The 20877-nt window shown below is 44.9% G+C and overlaps 1 long non-coding RNA gene across 4 annotated transcripts; it reads right to left on the reverse strand.

The window, feature by feature from the left end:
- Nucleotides 1-1540: 1540 nt before the first annotated feature.
- LOC123828893 lies at nt 1541-18118 on the reverse strand. 4 transcript variants are annotated; one of them, XR_006787526.1, is made up of 5 exons: nt 17978-18118; nt 4546-4625; nt 4255-4355; nt 3904-3949; nt 1541-2982 (listed from the first exon to the last, which is right to left on the reverse strand). It is a non-coding gene; the product is annotated as an uncharacterized LOC123828893 (long non-coding RNA). The 4 variants fall into 4 exon arrangements; XR_006787523.1 differs by lacking the exon at nt 17978-18118 and adding an exon at nt 4926-5276; XR_006787525.1 differs by lacking the exon at nt 4546-4625.
- Between the last annotated feature and the right edge of the window lie 2759 nt (nt 18119-20877).

Consider the following 20877-nt stretch of genomic DNA (forward strand, 5'->3'; position numbering starts at 1 on the left):
AGACTGAAAACGAACCTTGGGGTCCCAGGTTCACCTCACTCGTGGGAGCACAGTACCAGGGGCTGGGCAGCAAGAGCTGCTCTGCGGTCAGTGACTGACAATATTGTATATTACTGTTCTTGGGAGAACAACTGTCAACATGTGTCCTGGGCTTATATCCTGTCTGATCACCTGGAATCTACAGGTTTCTTTGCTCCCTGCCACCATTTCTAGTTCCTTGGGATTTAATACTTAGAAGCTTTCTTTGGACTATGGATCTCTAAGAAATGCCATTTTCTTTACTTAGTCCATTGCTCTTTGCAAAGAGAGAAAAATATAGCTATGTGACCACCAAATGGGGTGGGGGGAGTGGTTAAAGAAACTATGGTACGTCTTTACAATGAAATGTCATTTGACAGAGAGAATGATGCAATTCTGTTTGTGCTGATATGGAAATGTCTCCAGGGTGTTTTGTTAAACAAAAAAAAAAAGCAGATTGCAAGATAACACGTAGAGCAAAATACCCCGTCTAGAATAAACTCTATGGTGCTTGTAAAACATGTCCATAAACTCTGTGGTATAATCCCTTCAACCCCACTCCCCTGGAGTGTGGGTTAGATTTAGTGACTCATTCCCAATGAACAGAATGAAGCAGAAGTAGTGGTATCAACATCAGAGACCAAGTCCTGAAGGGTACTGTGGCCTCCTCCTCACTCAATCTCTCTTAGATTGCTCACTCTGGGGGATGTTAGTTCCCACGTCATAAGAACACTTAAGCAGCCTATGGAGGTATCCATGTGACAAGAAACAGAAGCCCCCTGACAACAGCCATATAAGTGAGCTATCCTGTAAGAAGTTTCCACATATCCACTCAAGCCTTAAGATGATTGTAGTGCCTGCCAACATCCACACATACAGTAGACCCTGAGTTATGCTCCTGAATTCTTGACCCACAGGAGCTGTGAGATCATAAATGTTTGCCATTGAAAGCCGCTAAGTTTTGGTATAATTTGAGATGCAATAATGTATAACTAATATGACCTCTTTATTTGCATCTGTAATAAAACTCAAACTCTTACTCTGTGTTAGTCACACTGTTTTAAAAATACCAAAATTTAATCTTCACAACAATCCTGAAAACTAGAGACCAATATTATCCTTATTTGACAGAGAAAGAAACTAAGGCACTGAGAAACAAGGTAATTAGCCCAAAAAGGTAAAGTTAAGGCAATTTAGGGTGATTACTTATAATCTTTTATACTATATTACACTCTACTCTACTATACTATACTCTTATACTATGTAAGTCTTCACAATGTTGTCAGTAGTTTCTTGGAACTGTGACTTTAGAGAAATGACATAATAAAACCAATTTTATCATAGGCTAATTAATATAAACAAGAGCTAATTTTCTATAGCATATGTCTGGTCACAAAACACATCACCAAACTTCTAAATAAAGACACAATACATTCTAATACTAAAATATTGAAATAAATGTAAGCTATGCATACATTTAAGAGACATTATTACAAACAAGATCATTATTTTCCAATCTGTTTATTCCAGTTCAGGGTCCCAGTGGCCGGAGCCTGTGTGAGCAGCCCAAAGAGCAAGGTGGGACCCACCCCGAACACAATGCCCTTCCTTCACAGGGCCACTCACACACATACCACACCCACACAGACTGGGGCAATGGACACATGCCAATTCATCTCACTTGCACATCCCTGGGATGTGGGAGGAGACAGGAGTCCCAAAGAAAACCCACACAGACATGGGAGAAAGTGCAAATGCCACCCAGACCATGGCCTTGCCACCATTTTTTTCTCATCAATGTTGTAATGAAATGATGTTTGAGGACCTGCTCAATGTACTAACCTTCTGCACTATACTGTGCTAGATTGTGTGTGTTGCAGGTATTGTGCTGTGTTGTATGCTGTGTGCATAGAAAAAGTGTGGAAGATACGTATCAAACTGTGGATCGCAGCTGCTTCTGGATACAGAGGTACAATTGGAGAGAGATAAAAGAAAAATGGAATTTTTCTTTTTTCTCAACATGCTTCTGTATTGTTAGAAGGTTTTTACTGCAAAAATTATTCATGTAATACCTGTGAAATTAAAATTTTAACTGAGCTGGCTAATGGACACATGCTATTTGAAGAAATGAAGTATTAGGGAAGGGATGAGCACATCTGACCACATACAAGTCACCAGCCATTGACTTGCTTAGGAGTGAATTAGATTGGCACCTTCTGCAGACTGGCACATGCCAAGGGAGCACCCTCAGCCCCGCCTCCCCTTCAGTCCCTCCAGCCCAGAGCTCCCTCCTTTTCCCATAGTCCAGGAGGCAGGTAGAAGGTACACCCACCCTGACACAAGGAATTCTCTCACGACAAGCCCAGGAGTCCTGCCACCTCCTCCACAGCTTCCTACCTGCTTTTTAGTACGTGATACATGGTATCCTATCTGGAGGCCACAAGTAGGGTAGGTGGCCGGGACACAGGGAATCTATTTTCAGTCTGGGCCTTAGCCTGGTTCAGGAATAGACTCTAAGAGCACAGTGGTTGGGGCTTTTCCCCTTGTGACTGGGAAGAATCACGTGTACTCCCAACCCTGTCCTTGTCACTATGAGGAAGATATATTTAGTATCTGGCCTGTGACAGAGCTGTCACTGGAATTCACTGTCTTGGCAACTCCAGGGCACTGATCACAACCTAATCCTGTCTATATTTACGAGTTCAGTTTGTGGAGTGATGATAAGAGTTATCTTTCTTATGCAAGACGGTATCAGATGGGCCTGCCCCAGTGGCCTGTTGCATCCTGGGCACAAGGTGACAGGTGGCCTTGAGCTTCTGATATGTGAGCAGTCACACCACTGCTCACTCCACTTGCAGGTGACTGCAGCATGGTAGGAGGTTCACTCAGCCTGTAGGAACAGGGCTGTCACATGTGAGTGCCACGTGTACTATGAAAAAGTCCAAGCAGGTTTTTTCTTCACCCCTAAAAGGAAAGAAACCAGGGTTCAGACAACAAATTTTTGCCCCAAGAGTCTCCATTTCTTGAGCAACAGCCACAATGATGTCATTCATCGATCCTGGTAATCTTTCCCAATGAGCCCTCAAAATTATCCATGGGAGACCATCTCCAGAAGCCTCTATCAACCACTAATAGCTGCTCCCTCAGATGAAAATTATGAGCGATCCTTGGGCTGGAGGGACTAAGAAAGACATTAGTGGAGACTATTAGGAAAGAGGGTGAGATGGTGCCAGTTTCAGAGGCTGGTGGTGAGGCGAGAACACCTGGGTGCATCACAATGGCAGGGAGGAGTCAGTGAGGGCTGAGGGCTGAGACATGAACATGAATAAGAGTTGGTAGAGACAATGGATTCAAGACAGAATTAGAAGGACTTCTTTTTTTTTTAAATCATATGACCCTAGGCAAATCTCTTTGTTACTCTGGGCCTCAAATGCCCTACATGCAAAGTGAGTGAACTGGACCAGAAGCCTTTATGATCACTTCTAGCTCTGACATCCCATAATCCATATTATTTACCTCAGCACAGAATTCAGTGACAGCCAACTGTAGTGCCCTTAACTTTCTCTTCGGGGTCATGTGGAAGAAACTGCTAGTTGCTTCCCAATATCTTTCTCCCCTTTTTCATTAGTAAAAGAACTTCAGTTTTTAGCCAAGTAATACCATCAAACTAAAAGACTGAACTTCCAGGTTCCCACAAAAATAACGACATTCTACCCACTGAGATATAAGTGGGAGCATCATGTGGAACTTTGGAAAACTCCCCTTTAAAAGGAAGGGGCTGATAGGATGAATAACACAATCTCTGCCTTTGAGTTGCTTAAACTCCACTTTGGGAGAGAGAAATAAAACACTGGAACAATGAACATATACACGATGAAGACATACATGAGTTTGTCTTTTACCAGTTGTTCTAGATGTTTCATTCAGTCTCCTGGGAGGAAGCAATTGGAAAATCTTTGTTTTATTATTGTTCAATTACAGTTGTCCCCACTCCCTCCCTGCCATTGCTCTCCCCTGCCCTGTCCAACCCCCTCATTCAACAGCTATTATGTCCCCATTATATTCCAGATTCTGCCAAATTAATCAGAAACAAAATTTGACCTCAAGGTGCTCCCAACCCAACATACACACAATATTGATCTAATATTTAAAAACAGCATTTAATAGTAAAATACAAATTTTTTTAGCTTCTATTAAATAATGCAGGAGTTAGTGACATGGAACTTGTATTCCTACCTGGCAACAATTTGCTGGATCTGAATAACAATGCCTCTTTTCAAGGGGGTTGTGTTCTTCAGCTTATGACAATTGTCATTTTTCTTATACCAAACTTGAAGCTGGAATGCAAAAGATGTCATATGTTCTTATCATCAGAAACAAATATTTATCAAGCACTAATACATCAGAATAGTAAATTTGAAATATAGTGGGCTCTACAACCTACTTTAGTGCCTATGTTGGTATTTGAGAAAAGAGAGAAGAGATGAGAAGGGGCAGTACAAACAATAAAATCCTATTTCATCCTACTTTTGTATTTGGCTGTCAGGACATGGGTTTGATGATGGATCTCTCGCATCAGTCTTGGTCATGAAGGTGAAAGCCACACCCTAGAAACAATGAATCAGAGATGTGGTCTCAGGAGTCTGGGTCCCTGATGACTCCCTGGAACTGCCACAACCAGTATTATGTGAAAGAATAAAACCCTAGAGGTGAAAATTCTTATTTTGCATTTCCTGTCTCATGAAGCCAACCCTGATCTTACTGATCCCAAGGTTCAAGTTCAAATAAAGCCCCAGTTTTATGCAGGAGCATAAGCTAGCTGCTATTCAGTAAACAATCCCAAACATTTTTTTATACCCTCACTATATGGAGTGATCCCAAACACTGAACTGGAAATCTGATCCTACCTGGTCATGTGTATCAGTAAGGATGCTTTGGGTGACAGATAACAGAAAATCCAAGTAAACAATAAGGACACTATGTTATCTCAATTGCCAAGAAGTCCAGAGGTGGAACAGTGTCAGGGGTGGTTGATCCAGTGCCTCAAAGGCACCACCACGAGCTCAGGCTCATTGTTCACATCATTGTCATCCACAGTGTGTCATTGGTCCTCCACATAACCCTTCTTGGTTGTAACAACTCCAATAAACTCCAAAGTCATCCTTTGCTATCATTACTCAGAGATGGAAGAAAACTTTTCCAAAAGCTTCTGTGAACAGGCTTCCCTTCATGTTTCTTCGGTTCGAGTTGTATCACATTGTCACATACTTATCCCCAAACCAGTCACTGACAAAGAAGATAGAATTATTATGATTTGGCTTAAACTAATCAAGATTAATTCTCTGGGGACAGAAAATGGTAGGTTATATCTTCCCTGAAACCATCACTGCTCAATATCCAATAAAATTGAGGTCCTGCTAGGAAGGAACAAGGAGTAGGAAATTGATGTTGGTTAAGCAATGAACAATTCCACCAAATCATGTAACCCTGTGTCATTCATTTTTCTTCTCTGTGCCTGAATTTCCTTCTCTGTAAAATGGGAAGCATGGACTAGAAGACCTCGAGGGTCCTCCAAGTTATCTTCCCAATTGACTATGAGTGCCCAGGACTAGTGGCAGAAGAGGCTGCCATTTAGGAATCACAGCACCATCAATAACAGCCTAAGAAGGTCTAGAAAGAAGGTGGTAAGACTACTTGTCAAACCATTGGCCTTTCCAAGGGGATTCTGATGCCCATCACTGATTCCAATTCATTTATTTGCCAGAATGTATAGGAATAAACTTCCTATACATTCTGAACTCTTCAATGGGCCCCTGCTCTGCTCTTCTAGGGGATGAAGTGAGAACAGATTTAGGGGTAAAGGGCAGGGGATGAATGGAGGAAGAGCTGTAAAATCTAGGTTCCATATTTTCCTCTGCCAGTAACTTAAATTCTATTTCACAACTCATCCTTCCCAGGAAGCTTATGAGAATTCCTCCAGCTTTCCTGGAGTCTGTGTACCCATGTAGTCCGCCAGAAGAATGGGAAGTCACAAAGCAAATAGGATGCATCTTTCTGAAGCATCAGTTAATATGAAGATTAGGGGAGATGGTAAGGTAAGTTATTAAACTGGTCAATGGTTTAAAACACTAATTTAGGTTGAATTAACCATGGGCATATTAGAAAGCAAAGATAGTGTGGATTTCTTTAAAAGAAATTAAGATTTTTAAGAAATGCCAAGTTTCCAGCCATGTCCCACAAATCACTTAGAGAGTGACAGACATTCATCTTCCTCGATCACTTCTGAGAACTCATTCATTCAAACCTCTGGGTCTGCCACTTACATGCTCAATAGCTCAGTGTAGTTGGGCAAAGTATGTAACATATAGAAGGCTGTTTTCTCTTCTGTTGAAGGAAATCCCACTGTTAAATGTCAGTGTTAACTTTACTTACTTCACTAGATGAGTGTAAGGACCAGAAGTGATAGTGCCTGGAAATGTTTAGCATGAAGCCTCAATAAATATTAGTTTTTATTAAGTAATATGTGCTTACTGGTAAAAAAAAATGACAAACAACTAATATGTGTTAAGTACCTCCTATGTGCCAACTACTGTGACAGGCATTAGGGAAATAAAGGTAAGAAGGGAGTATCTTGCAATCAAGTGCCTGCTTTGTGCCAGGTGCTGGACAAGGAGAACTGAGCCAGATGCTTTCACATACACGTTTTCATTCCATCCAGGACAAATAAGATGCAATCCTGTCTTTCAGGTGCAAGGCAGCGGTCTGGGAGGACAGAATGTCTGGTGGTTGGAACTCCACTTCACTGGATGATCAAGATTATGACAGCGATTTGTGCTGCTCCAGGTGTGTCCTCTTAACACCCACTTCCTTTAATTTATAACTAGGCACCCTGTGAATTCCTGGTAGATGTATTTGAGAGTCAGTTATGAAAAGCATAGGACCAGAGACAAAGTGGGCAACTGCCAGTCACCGAAACCCTGCCACCGCCAATTTACTGTGGCCGTCTCTTCCAGCCTCCTACATCACTGGATTGTTTTGTGCACTTTGTGTCACTTCTGCACTCAGACCTTGTGCCACAGCTGGAATTCTGGCTGTCCTTGACCAGCTAAGTAACCTTGGGCAAGCCACTTGACCTCTCCAAGTTTCACTTTTTTTCATTCATCAAATAGAAATAAAAATAGTTCCTTCCTCATAGGATTGGGTGGTTGTTTCCCTATGTGTTAAGCAGGACAAAATAAGTTCCAACCCTTATGCAACTGAACAAGGTAATATACCTAAGCCCTTAATACATTGTCTGGGATGTAGAGGGTATAACATAAAATAAATAGTGGCTGTTATATAATTATGATTAGGTTCTTACCGCTCTACCTAAGCTTTTACCAGGGCAAGCACACTGGCTCATTTTGCTCCTTGGTATGAGTCATCTCCTGTCATCTCCACTGGGATAAATATGAGAAACCAGTGGGAGTCAGTGAAACATGGAAGCAAGCGAGTCCTCAGCTAGAATAATCCATCTTTAGGGATGATCACAGAACTACCCCTGACTGTACTGGACCCTTTACATGTCTCCTCAGAGTTAGTCCTCACTTTGCTCTGTGAGGATGTCCAGCCCACTACCCCATGGTGACTCTTCGTCAGCCACGTATCCTTCCTACAGAATCTGAAGGGGGAAATGTCTCCTCTTACATGAAGAGCTCTGACCCCAGTTGTGTTTCCCTGGCTAGCTGAGACCAACCAGATGACATCATTTTTTATAATCATTCCTTACCCACATGTCAGCCCATTTTAATTTTTTCAGGGTGTTTATATGTGCACCTGCATGTTTCCCATTTTCAGCCCAAGTAAACAAACTGTCCTTTAGCTTATTAGGGTGCACATTGGATATTTTTGGTGCTGTAACACTTCAGAACAGTAAATAGTCCTTCCTCCTAAACAGAAGGACAGACCATTACCATATGCTGGTCCCAGAGACCCCTGAGAATTGAGGAAAAGGCTACTAGGGAAAGAGCTCATGGCAGCAGGATGTCTGACACGAGCGAATTGACATCGGGCATCTTAACCCTTCCGGGCCTCAATTTTCTCTTTGGCAAAATGAGAACAGTGGACCCCGTGATCTTCAGTTTGCTTCATTTACCCATTAAACAAGTAATTACTAAGCCCCTGCTGTATGCCAGGCACTGGGGATGCCATGATGACCGAGACAGGTCCTGCTCTCCCGGTGCTTATATTCCATTCACAAAGACAATAAACAGAGAACTAACTTCAGACAGTGAGGAGTACCAAGGAAAAGGTAAAGAATGATGATGAGCTAGACAAGTGCCTTGGATGGGGTGGGTGGAGCCACTTTCAACAGGATGGCCAGACGAGGCCCCTAAGGAAGCCACACTCAGGCTGCGAACTGAATGAGGAGAAGCAGCTAATGATGAGGAAGAGGATGCCAGGCAGAGGGAATAGTTGTAGAAGTTGTAGAATTTTCCTTGGGGAAGAATGTGGGTCTGCCCCAGATGAGGAAATGCTGTTTTTACATATGCAGTGATGACATAGGCCCTGGCCCCTGAGAGGCGGCATGGCCTGACAACTCCCTGTGCAGGCCTGGAGAGAGCTACTGCCCGTGAGGCTCAGCCACGAAGTCTGAATCACTGCTGAGAGCCAAGTCGCTGGAGGCAACAGAGATTAATGCATGCTGACCTTTCTGAGCGGCAATGACAATGATAAATGAAGGAGGGTTTGGATGCTGGCCCTTGACTATAAGAGGAAACAGGCAGATCATAAACTGAGGTTGATGTTCTGAAGCTTAAGTTTCACCAGCTATGCGGTTTCTAGAGCTGTTTGCTGCCCCAGAGCATGTCAGGCATTTGGACTGGCCTTCTGGACTTTCAGACTAAGCTATCAGCCCAAAGCTCTGAGCCAGGAACACATACAGCCAACCTCACAAAGCTCTTGGCCTCTGCTGGGGGATGGACCAGCCTGGTGGGCACACGGGTACCTGGGGCAAGGCCATGCTGGGAGTAACAAACACCTGACCAGCAATCCCAGCAGCACCCACAGGAGTCAGAAAACCTCTCCAGCCATCCTAATAGAATCTGCTAGGACCAAGCATGGGGTGGGCTCCTCGAATACAGGATCTCATTTAACCCTCAAGACCCCTTAGGGAAAGTCCTGCCATTACCCCTTATACACAGATAAGTCTGCAAGACATTTTGCCACTTACCCAAGGTCACGCAATGGCAAAAGTGGAATTCTAACTTGGGTCAGGCTAATTTCAGGTTGCCGGTTCCATTCTCTTCAGCAATGCATCAATTACATGGGAATTGTAATTATATGTGTCCTAGCCTCATCACATAGCTGTTAAGAGACTCAACCTAGGTGAGGAAGTGTTTTGTAAACACTGATAAGCTATTCCGGGCTCTTCTGGTCCCAGCATAGTTCCTAACAGCGTTGTTGTCTGCACGATTTCCTGCCCACCCTCCCACCACACACCTATTTCCCACCCTCCACTCCTGTACGGAACACCCACCTGTGTGATTGCTGCAGCTACCCCTGAACTTGCTGCCCATGCTGCCCCTGGGGTGATGGTACGTGCCTGCCTTCCTCCAGAGCCACAGTGGCCCTGCCCCAGCCTTGCTGGGATGTCCTGGCATTGGGCCAGCGGGATGCGGTGGGTGTGTGGAAAATCTGAGGAGACGTCTGTCTTTCTTGGGAAGAAACTACAGTTCACTGGAATTCTATAAATTATGCACCCAGAGAGGATTTAGTTTAGAAAGAAAAGGGGGAGAAAATCCCTTGATATTTGCTTAGGGAGCAGGGTTGGCTGAGCTAGGGCCAAACCCCACATATTTGGCCTAGCTTACTGGGTTGCAAAATAGGCTCATGTTCCAGGAGGTGGCTGGAAAGGCCACAGAACAACCTCCATTTCTCTGCAGGACTTTCTTCAGCCTACTTGCCATGCCCTTGACCAGCCTGGGCCTATAGCTTGGATTTTTGGGCCGTGAAGGCTGGGGGGTTCAGAAAGTAGGTGAGCCACCATGATCTCTCTCTGCAAACACCTATCTTACTTGCTACCCCTTCGATTCCCTGAAGCCCAATGGACAGTCAAGAAAGCTGACCAGAGGACACCACCTCCAGGAAGCCTTCCTTTGGGCCCTGAGGCTGGTTAAGTGCTCTTTCCTAAGGGCTCCCACAGCACCTAGTACTTACCCCACTGTATTACTGGAGTGGCCACCAGCTAGTTCTCCACGGGCTCCTTGAGGACAAAGGCCTTGTGAGTTTCACTCACTGTGGTATCCCCAGCATGGTAGTTCAGTGAAGAAAAGAATAAAGACTACCTCTAGCCTCCTAGAGTTCTGGGGCTTTTCAGCTCCAAGAATTCCTGGCAGCTGAAGACAGGCATCCTGGGTGTTGTGTTGTGTTTTGCTCTATCTGTTTTTCTAGCTTCATCTCCCACTCTTCTCGGTCTTCCACTAAATGCTTCCTCAAGTGTGAACTGCTTGCAGTGACTCACCAATCTGTTTCTGCTCCCTGCCTTTGTTGACCCTGACTGCTCCGCTCCCCATCCCTTCACCCTCACTGCCACTTGGACTTGAAGAAGCAGTCCCAACCTCCTTTCATGCAGGAAGTCTATTCTAACCCTCCCCATCCTACCCAGACTCCCCTCCCTCATTGGTTAGAAACCCCTATCTCAGATCCCATAAAACACCTGGCCATGCTTGTCGCTGGGCTTACCATGGGCCTCCAGAGATTTATTTATATAACTGTCCCCACCCCACCCCAGCCTCCGACTGCTTGGAAACAGAGAGGCTGTCCTAATTACCTCTGTGTTCTAGCACCATGCACAGTGCCTGACAGTAGCAGCTGTTCAGTGCATGCTTGTTGAATTAATTAATTAACTAACATATGCAGAAGATAATAATAGCATGCCATGTCATGGGGCAGAGCGTGATTAAGATCCCAGCAAATGCTGTGAGCTCAGAGGAGGGAGCAAGTGCTGTGGGCTGGAGCGGAGGGGCTACTGTAGAAAGAGACACTGACCGGAGATAAAGCACAAAGGGCAGGGTGGAGAACGGCCAGGGGGCTGCACAGGGAAGTGAGAAAACATCTGGGCTTTGAAAAAAGTAAATCAGATCATGGCCTACTGCGACTTAAAACAGCAGCGACTTCTCCCGGTAGGTAAGGGAAAATCCAAATGCCTTATCAAAGCCTAAGAGGCCCCATGGAGCTAATTCAGCCCTCAATCATTGCAAAGAGAAACTGAGTCCCAGAATGACATTTACAGGGATGCCATGACCACGGTGCTTTTATTTAAAATACTTTGTATTGTTTTAAAAAAAGTTTAGCAAAGCATGTGTAATATTTTTACTAAAAATATATTAGCCTTCAGTTTGAAATCCCTGGTACAATTTCCCTGAGCTATTTCTTATGTGAACCAAGTACTGAGCCTGCCTTTGTGTAACATGGTAGAGATTTTTGTTTTTTCCATCATGACCCACTTGAAATGTGCCCCATTTAATGCCATAGGAACCTATTCTGGAGTTGTTTATCTTTTAAATTGCTATGGAACCTTAATGTTACAGCCTTCAAACCAGGCCTCCTGAGAACCAGGGGAAAAAAAGGAGTATGTGTTTCTTCCATCACTAGCTGCTGAGGCCCTCCTCACACCAGCACTGGGCCAGGTGTAACTGTGGTGTGTGTCCACCACAAAGAACTTGTGATCCGAGAGGAGCGAGGTATGGACTCAGTGCCAGGTCATGAGAGTTGAGCCAGGCACCGCACTGACCAGCTTACATCCTTTGTTTCTCATTCTCCCAATAATCGGAAGGGGCAGATATTATTACCCTCACTCTGTAAGTGAGAAAACTGCAGTGTGCATGTCAGAGTGGGACCCTCGGCCCAGGCGTGCACCTCACCTCAGCCTAAAGCCAAACAAGACTAGCCCCGCAATGGGGGAGGGGAAGTGGCTTCCACCGTTCTAAGTACATAAGTTGCCGGACAAGGCACCAGCCCAGCCCTTTACGGAAAAGGTTTTACAGCTATTGATCGCCTATGTGTGCATCGCACTTTTGGGTAACTATTTCTTACAAGAACCTCCAAGGAAGGTAATGCAATGCCACAGCTACAACGTAGGTAAGCAATTCCATTTCACAGTGGCTCTTAAGAGATGCTGAGTCACACAGACACAGAGCCGTAATCTAACTCCATCAGTCTTGATGCAAAGTCTTTCTACCCCACTGGGCCCAGCTAAGAAGAAGTGATGAACATCAGACCATTTGGTTAATTACTTATGACTCCAGGGAGATCAGCAGAGAAGGGCTCATCTCGAGGCAGGAACATGCAGGAAATACATGGAAGAGTTTCGCCCTCTAAACAGGCTGGTAAGAATGGGTCCAGGAGACGGACGGACAGATCTGTTCCATCACTGCAGCGCTGGGCCCTTCCAATTATCATCACCGGGCCAGAAATGGCCCAGCCCCCAACAGGGCCTGGGCCAAAGTCAGGTGACCCAACGGCATAACTGATCACCAAACCCAATCCAGATTGAGTGAAAGGTATATAGTCAAATTTAGGAACCAAAAACAGCAAGAGCCACCAAGGGACAATCCCAGATGGCAGTCTACAAAGTGCCAGCAGGAAGGTCAGAGAGACCGGGAAGCAGATTGACAGCCAGCTTTGTCGGACACACCAGGGCCTGGCATGGAGCCAGCAGGTATTTTCATAGCACATTGGAGTCCCTTCATACCCCAAGCCAAATACACACGCCAGGGAGAGCAGCAATGGAGACAGAGGGGGAAGGAGAGGGAGGAGGAGAGAATGAAAGCAGTGCCTTTGACCCCCCTGTCATTGTGCTCCACGAGCACACCCCCCACCCCCTGAGGGAATATGAGGTGGAGACCAGCTGTCCCTCAGACCTCTCAGCGAGTGCATCAGATGACAGTCAAGGTGATTGCTGTGTTCAAAGCTAAGTATTTTTATACCTAAATATAAACCAACCAATTCACCTGGTGTTTGTCCAAAGAAAGAATAGTATGCTCAAATACTAGAAAAGAAGGCCTCTGTGATGGACTAAGTGAAAGCTCTGCAAAGGTTACTTTCCTGATCTCCAGCTCCATGAGCCTCCGCCGTTGAAGGGTGCGTGATGTGGTGCAGCACCTCCTGGAGGCGCGGGGCCCAGAGCCTGAAGTCTGACACAAATTGGTATTTGGCTCATGGAAAGTGGTTTTGTTTTTAAATAGATAGCTAAATTCCTCACCACCAGCAATTCTGGTGTGGCAGGGTGGCCCCACTGGGAAATGTGTGATGGAGGCTCTTCAAGGAAGAAAAGCAGTTGCTCCCTATTGCTCCCCTGCACCCAGCCACCGACCCATATCCCTTTTCTCCAGGAGATGGGACATTCTCTTACACCAAGGGGACATTTAGGGGCCTTTGTCTTCTAAAGCCCAGCTCTGATAAAATAGAGATGAAGCTGAAACAAGATGTTGGCAGACTCTTCCTGTATTTTTATTTTTTAAATTTTAATAAGAATTCATTTGAGCCTAACTGACATCATATGTCAGGGAGCAAGCACTCAAATGTTTGTGGCAAACACTTAAAGGGAAAGCAAGTAGGGTTCCTGGAGGGAGAGAATAATGGGCGTGGAGGTGGGGGTATCTGAGAGGCAGGGACGTGTACCCTGCCCCTTGTAGTGTCCCTGAGAGGCTTGACCTCGGATGGGAAGTGATTGCCAGATGCCTCTGGAGGCTGGCCTTGAGTTCCGGCCAAGGCTGTGGTCAGAAGGCTCAAGGTTTCCAAGGGAGAGCAAGGCCGGGACAGTTGGAAGTCCCTTCTAAGAAGTCGTCTTGGGCAGATGGCAGAAGGTCACTGAACCAGACACCAGCCCAGGGAAGCAAAAGAGTGATCCAGCAATGGAGCTACCAGGAGTCACAGGCCAGTGACCTTTGGCTCTCCCTCCTTTTCCCAGAACCAGGAGCCTTGCACCTTCCAGTAGAAGGGACGGCAGTAGCCCCCACTAATGACTGATATTGACTTTCTCCTCTACCTGAGGAGTGGGGAGAAGGTGCTCAAGCTGCTTTACTTTCATTTAGAATAATGAATGAATACATTGCTTCTTTTTTAATATTTTTAGAGAGGGGAAGGGAGGGAGAGAAACATCAATGTGTAGTTGCCTCTCACATGGCCCCCACTCGGGGCCTGGCCTGCAACCCAGGCATGTGCCCTGACTAGGAATCGAACTGGCAACTCTTTGGTTCACAGTCCACACTCAGTCCACTGAGCTACACCAGCCAAAACTGAATGTATTGTTTCTTAAGCCTGAGTTCTGCTCCATAATGTCTTTCTGAATATAATTATTACTGTGGTAATAATCATAATACCTAATACTAGTAGAGGGTTTCTTCATTTACACTTTTACATGCTAAAGTTCCTGAGGTCTGGATATTGTTGTCCTTTGGGGTGTGGACTATAGAAAGGACTCTTGGCCTTTGATTTCATCCTCAGTAGTGGAGACCTTTTCCATAACACCCTTCGGTGCTCCATTGGCAATTGTCATTACCCATTTCAACCCTAGAAAACGGACTTTCTTTAAACAGCATCACTGGAGCTCCCTCTCTACCAAGTGCCACTAGCTGTCCTCACACGTGTGGCCAGTGTGATGACGAACATGACTGACACATACTAAGAGCTCAGTAAATGCTTGTTTTAAAAAATGAGTAAGGAATAAATTATTTGATTAATTTGATTAAGCCAGTTTTTCAGTCAATAAACTTTATTTCTTAGAGCAGTTTTAAGTTTGTAGAAAAACTCAACAGAGCCTTGGCTGGTGTGGCTCAGTGGATTGAGTGCTGGACTGCAAACCAAATGGTCACCGGTTCGATTCCCAGTCAGGGCACATGCCTGGATTGTGGGCCAGGTCCCAGTAGGGGCTGCGTGAGAGGCAACCACACAGTGATATTTCTCTCCCTCTCTTTCCCTCTTCCTTCCTCCTTCCCTTCCCCTCTCTCTAAAAATAAATACATAAATAAAATATTTTTTAAATAAAGAGAAAAACTGAACAGAAAGTGCAGAGTTCCCATACACTCCCACCCTTCCCCAGCCATAGACACAGTTTCCCCACTATTACCATCTTGCATTGGTGTGGTACCTTTTTTACCATTGACCACACAATATCAGTGCATGATTATTAGTTAAAATCCATTGTTTACAATAGGTTCACCCTTTGTGTTGTATGGTACTATGGGTTTTGCAAATGTATAATGTAATGTGTCCACTATGACAGTATGACATGGAATAGTTTCACTGTGCCAGAAATTCCCCTTGCTTTCCCTTTTCATCCCTCCCTTCCCCTAACTCCTGGCCGCCACTGGTTTTTGTTTTTAACCATCTCTATAATATTGCCTTTTCCAGAATGTCAGCTAGTTGATATTATACAAATGTAACCTTTTCACACCAGCCTCTTTCACTTGCCAGTATACAGATGAGTTTCCTTCACATCTTTTTGTGGCTTGATACTGCATTTCTTTTTAACCCTGACCAATTTCTAATTGAATGGAGGCACCGCAGTTTGTTTATCTATTGAAGGATGTCTTGGTTGATACCAATTTTTGTCAATAATTAACAAAGCTACTGTAAACATTTGTATGCAAGTTTTTGCATGAACATAAGTTTTCAACTCATTTAAGTAAACACCGAGGAGCATGATTGTTGGATTTCATGCCAAAGCTATGTTTAGCTTTAGTAAGCCTGTTTCTTAAAAAGGCCAACTACTATCCTATAAGACAGGAGGGTTATAAGTGAGCTTCACACGGAGTAACACTGTAAAAGAGGCCCTGCTTTCATTTGCAGTAAACAAAATGTTTAGCTTCAAAGTGTACACCTGACGCCTGGCGTCCTTGGATTTAGCGAATAATAGGCTATATAACTGCCCCCATGTTTTCGCTTCGGTCTTTTCAATTTGGCTGCCAAACAGACTGGTCTGAGAAGATTCTTACCCACTGGAATTATATATGCTAGCGGGGAAGACAATGAATAAATATTCAACTGAAACCTGTTCAGGTGAAAATACTGGATAGGAAAAGATCACAAAGAAGCAGACAAGAAAATAAATGAGATCCCTCATTAACTTTCACAGTGAGTCTGCATGTGCAGCTGAACTAGGATTGCAGGGAGGGCAGTGCAGGAAGGGCAGGTAACTCAGAGACAATTTGAGTACAAGGAGATACTACCAGGCCCTATCCCTATAGCAGAGGAAGGCAGGTATGTTATGGGGAAAGATTTTTAGTATTATTATTGATTAGAGAGAGAGAGAGACATAGATTTGTTGTTCTACTTATTGCACTCATTGGTTACTTCTTATATGTGCCCTGACCGTGGATTGAACCTGCAACCTCGGTGTATTAGGATGACACTCTAACTGACCGAGGTACCCAGCCAAGGCAAGGGGAAAGATTTATATTTGGGGCAAAGAAAAACTTTAGAACATGAAAACAGAACACAAAATGTCCTTACACATCTTCTCTGTCCAATGTTAGCTGCCTTTCTGTACATCTTCACATCATAACCTCTTGACCTGGTATATCTCTCTCCATTTAAACTGGAAGAATCTTAACTTTTATCACTGTCCCTCACATTGCTACTTTGCACATAGTAGGTGCTCAAGAAGAGTTCAGTACTTTGAATGGGGAAGCTTTTACCAATACACACATGGAAAAAGGATTCCAATTTTACCCTCAAAGTTCAACTATCACAAAAGTCAAACAAAACCAGAAATCTCCTCCTCTTGGTGAACAAGTGTCTTTAAGTGGGGTTGGAATGAAACCAGCATATACATTTCCAGAGCTTTGTAATCATTAACTATTCTCCACCTTCCTGGGAAATGCGAACTTGGATAAGCTCCAAGTACCTTAGCAACAAGCCAGCAGCTCCCGAGCAGAGCCCCCAGTCCTCTGGTAAGGCCAGAATCCCAGAAACAAAGCATTTTTTATTGACATAAACTGTCTTGCTTCCAAAGCTGGAATCCCAAGAACCAAGCTAATGAGAAAACTCGGTGCCAGGATGTCAGAGTGAGTTAGGAAGGCCAGTCCGAGAACACTCTGTTTCTCTGTGCTCAGCCCAGACTGAAGGAGATACAGGGCAGACATATGCAGTGGTTTCTGAGAGGCCCCAGCAGTTAACACTTGGACATCCAGATAATCGCTGTCTTTAGCTGGCAGTGTGGGGAAGGGTGCAGACCGTGGAATGTTTTCTGAACGGACACGCAGTGCCCTGTGCGGTGGGATAGTGGAGCTGCCAGCTGTAGACCTGGGTTGAGTAACACCTGCAAACTGAACGTGACTAGCAGGCTCTCTGTTTGATAAGCCTCTCGGTGAAACCCCACCCCTCTCCTCTCCTTCTAATACCACCTATACCAGTGGCCCCATCCAAGGGCCCAACTGCCAGCACATTTAAAAGATGCACCCTCAGCATAGCAACTGGCGTCCCTTAGTTTCAGAAGGATAATTGACTTCTCTGAAAACTCCAACAGGAGGTGACATTTCTCCACGTCCCGTCCAGAATTACCTTTGAGTGTTTCCTGACTCTGAAACAGCTTAGGATGACTTAGCAAGCCAAGCACAGAAAAGGGCTTCAATTTGTGTTAAAAAGTAGTGAATGCTCGTTAGAATTTACTGAGCGCTATGCACAGCCATGTGTGCTAAGCACCTCACATTTATCGCCTCACTTAATCCTCACAGGAGGATTGGCAGTGAGGACCATCATGAACCCCATGTGAGAGACAAAAAGCAGAGGCTTAGAGAAACTGGGTTAGCAGTTCTCAGACTGCAGTTCTGGACCAGCAGCATTAACATCACCAGGGCACTTGTTAGAAATGAGCATTGCCAGGCACCCTCCCAGACCTACTGAACCAGAAACTCCATGGATGGAGCTAGAGCAATAAATTTCGACAAGCCCGACAAGTGATTATGATGCAACTTACCTAAAAGCACATAGCCAGAAGGATCCAAACACCAGCACTTTGGCTCCAGAGCCCTGCTCCTAACCTCTGCGCAGTAGATTCATCTAGACACAGATATAAAGGGCCTCTCTCTCACCTACGGTCACAAACTCCACATTTACAGAATTGACCATCATTTATAGATGTTTGGCTGCTGAAAGTGTTGGTCAGATTCGTAAGCGGGATCAAAGGGGAGAAGCAGCCTGACTTTTCTGTGTTAAGGCTTCTCTTTGACTCATGGGGCACTGTCACATTCCTCACAGGCAGGAAGAGTTCCTGGACTCGAAACATGTCACCCCACCCTAGCCACCAGAGCACCCCAGAGCCTACACCCCAGCCTTACGGAATCTTCATTTCACACCCAAGAAAGCAGACAAAGCAACTCAGAGGAATGAAGTGGAGAGTAGCTGATGTTAAAAACCAACAAATTAAAAGCATCTGCATTAATTTTTAAGGGATGCCATAATAATGTACCACAGCCTGAGGGCTTAGAACAATGGAAATCTATTGTTAGCCAGTCCTGGTGGGTGGAAGTCTGAAGTTAGGGTGTTGGCAGGGCCATGCTCCTTCTGAAGGAAGGATCTTTTCCTGCCTCTTCTGATAGCCCTGCATGTTCATTGGCCTGTGAAAGCATAATTCACATGGTTTTCTCTCTGTGTCTTTATATCATCTTCCTTCTGTATGTGTTTGTTTCTGTGTCCAAATTTCCCGTTAATGAGGAGACCAGTCATCTTGGATTAAAGGTCCTCCTACTCCAGTCTGACCTCATCTTAACTAACTCCATCTGCAATGACCCTATTTCCAAATACGGTAATATTCTGAGGGGGTTAAGACCTCAACACAAAATGGGGGAGGAAGGGACATAATTCAACCATAACATGAAAGGGGGATTAGACTACAGAAGTTTTTAAACATGGTGTTTGCTGAAAGACCATTCTGGAGATTTTTTAGACTGACCCCAGGAGGCCATCTACCTGAGGATAGTTTCCAGCATGGCTGATGATTAGACCATCTGGTATTTGTTAAAACGAGAGCTTCCTAAGCCTCATCCCAGACATCCTGAATAACAAAGAGATTCAGGGAATGGTATGTTAATAAGCACCCCTATGATTCTGATGCAGCCAGCCCCTCAGTGCTCCCAAATTTGGGAAGCACTGTTCTAGTCAGCCCTCATGGGATGCTTAACATTCTAGCCCATGTGCAAACCAAACTCCTCTGAGGTGGTACCCAGGTTCCCTCAGTATCCTGGCCCTTGGGCTGCCCTTCCAGGCCAGATGATTTCACTGAATGAGAGCCAACTTGAACCAGATTCTATGGAATCCATCTCCACTAACCCAATAACTTCCCCCCTTCAAAGAAACATAGACAAGTAGGCCACCAAGAGCTGGTGACCAGCTCAAGGGGGAAAATCCAGCGGCACCGTCGTTGCTCTGAGCTGAGCCTGGGATAGCAGCCACAGGGAACATAGTGGAGACGCAGAAGTCAGCAAGGAAACACTTCAGGGCAGGACTAGCCCCCTCTGTCCTGACAGCCATACCTCCTCCCGAACCCACCTCACTGACTCCCAGTCAGCAGCCAGGACACAGGACTCACAGCTCTGACAACTGTACTTGACAGATAGGGAGATTGCACAGCAGCAAAGAATGAGCCCTGGACTGGGTGTCTAGATTCACCAACTCAGTCTACCTCTCGGAAGCCCCATTTCTTCCTCTATTTGGTTCTCATCATCAATCTTCTCATGACAAGGAAGAGATACCCACTCAAGTCAGTCCAAGAGAAGGGAAGGTGACTCATTATAAGCGTATAGGTCCCAATGGAATGCGAGGGCAGGAAAGAACTCACCTGCCTTCGTGTGAACCGAAAACATTCTATCTTTTAAAGGCTGTGTGACCTATTTCTTCTCCCTGTGCCTCTGCTCACTCCCTTCTTTCTCTTGGCCAGAGGGCTTTCTCTGTCACTACCTCAGCGTATACAGCAGTCATCCTGGTTGACTTAGTTTCAACACTACCTTTCACTTCAGTTCCCCGCAGTTCAGTGACTCAGTTCCTCAATGTTCCAATTCCAAATTCCCAGAAGAATTGAGTCCAACCTGGGTCAAGCAACCAATTAGGTATGACATGACTGAGTAGTGGTTCACACAGTACAAACCCAGGCATCTGAGCTTGTACCTCCTTAAGGGCTGTGGGTGGGCAGCATCCGAAGTCATGTCTACTATGGTAATATCAAAAAGTCACCACCATTTTTCTATTAATTTTTTAGGAGGGGAGGGGATGGGAGGGAGAAAGAGAGGGAAAGAAACATTGACAGGTTGCTTCTTGTATGTGCCCCGACCTGGGACCAAACCCACAACATAGGCATGCGCCCTGACTGGGAATTAAACTGGTTTGCTTTGCGGGACAACGCCTAACTAACTGAGCTACACCAGTCAGAGACCATTTTCAAGCATTTACTAGAGCTACATTAGCACATATAATCTTCATTCAAACATTCAAGCTAATTGTTACAAATATGGAACCTGAAGCTCACAGAACTGAGGTTACTTATCTAAGGTCACTCAGCTAGTAAGGGATGGAGCAGAAATTCCAGTTCACATCACTAGATTCCACAGTAGCACATTTTCCTTTTTGCCATATAGCCTAGGGCACTTAGACCAGGAAATTGTACCATTTCATCCCATACCAGGAAAAAAACTAGAGGTTAACAATCTCTACCGTGACTATCTGACAGATTATATTAATGATAAAATAAAATCACAGACTGAAAAATGCATTGGGAAAGCTGTACAAAGTTAAATGCCAAGTCTTGAACATGCCTTCTACCACAGTCCCGCAGCGTGGTTTGCTCACTGGGTATTTCCCTGAGGACTACAGAGAGTTTGTTCC

Source organism: Phyllostomus hastatus, unplaced genomic scaffold, assembly GCF_019186645.2.
Source record: "Phyllostomus hastatus isolate PE091 unplaced genomic scaffold, TTU_PhHast_1.1 phas_scaffold_1066, whole genome shotgun sequence".
NCBI lineage: Eukaryota > Metazoa > Chordata > Mammalia > Chiroptera > Phyllostomidae > Phyllostomus > Phyllostomus hastatus.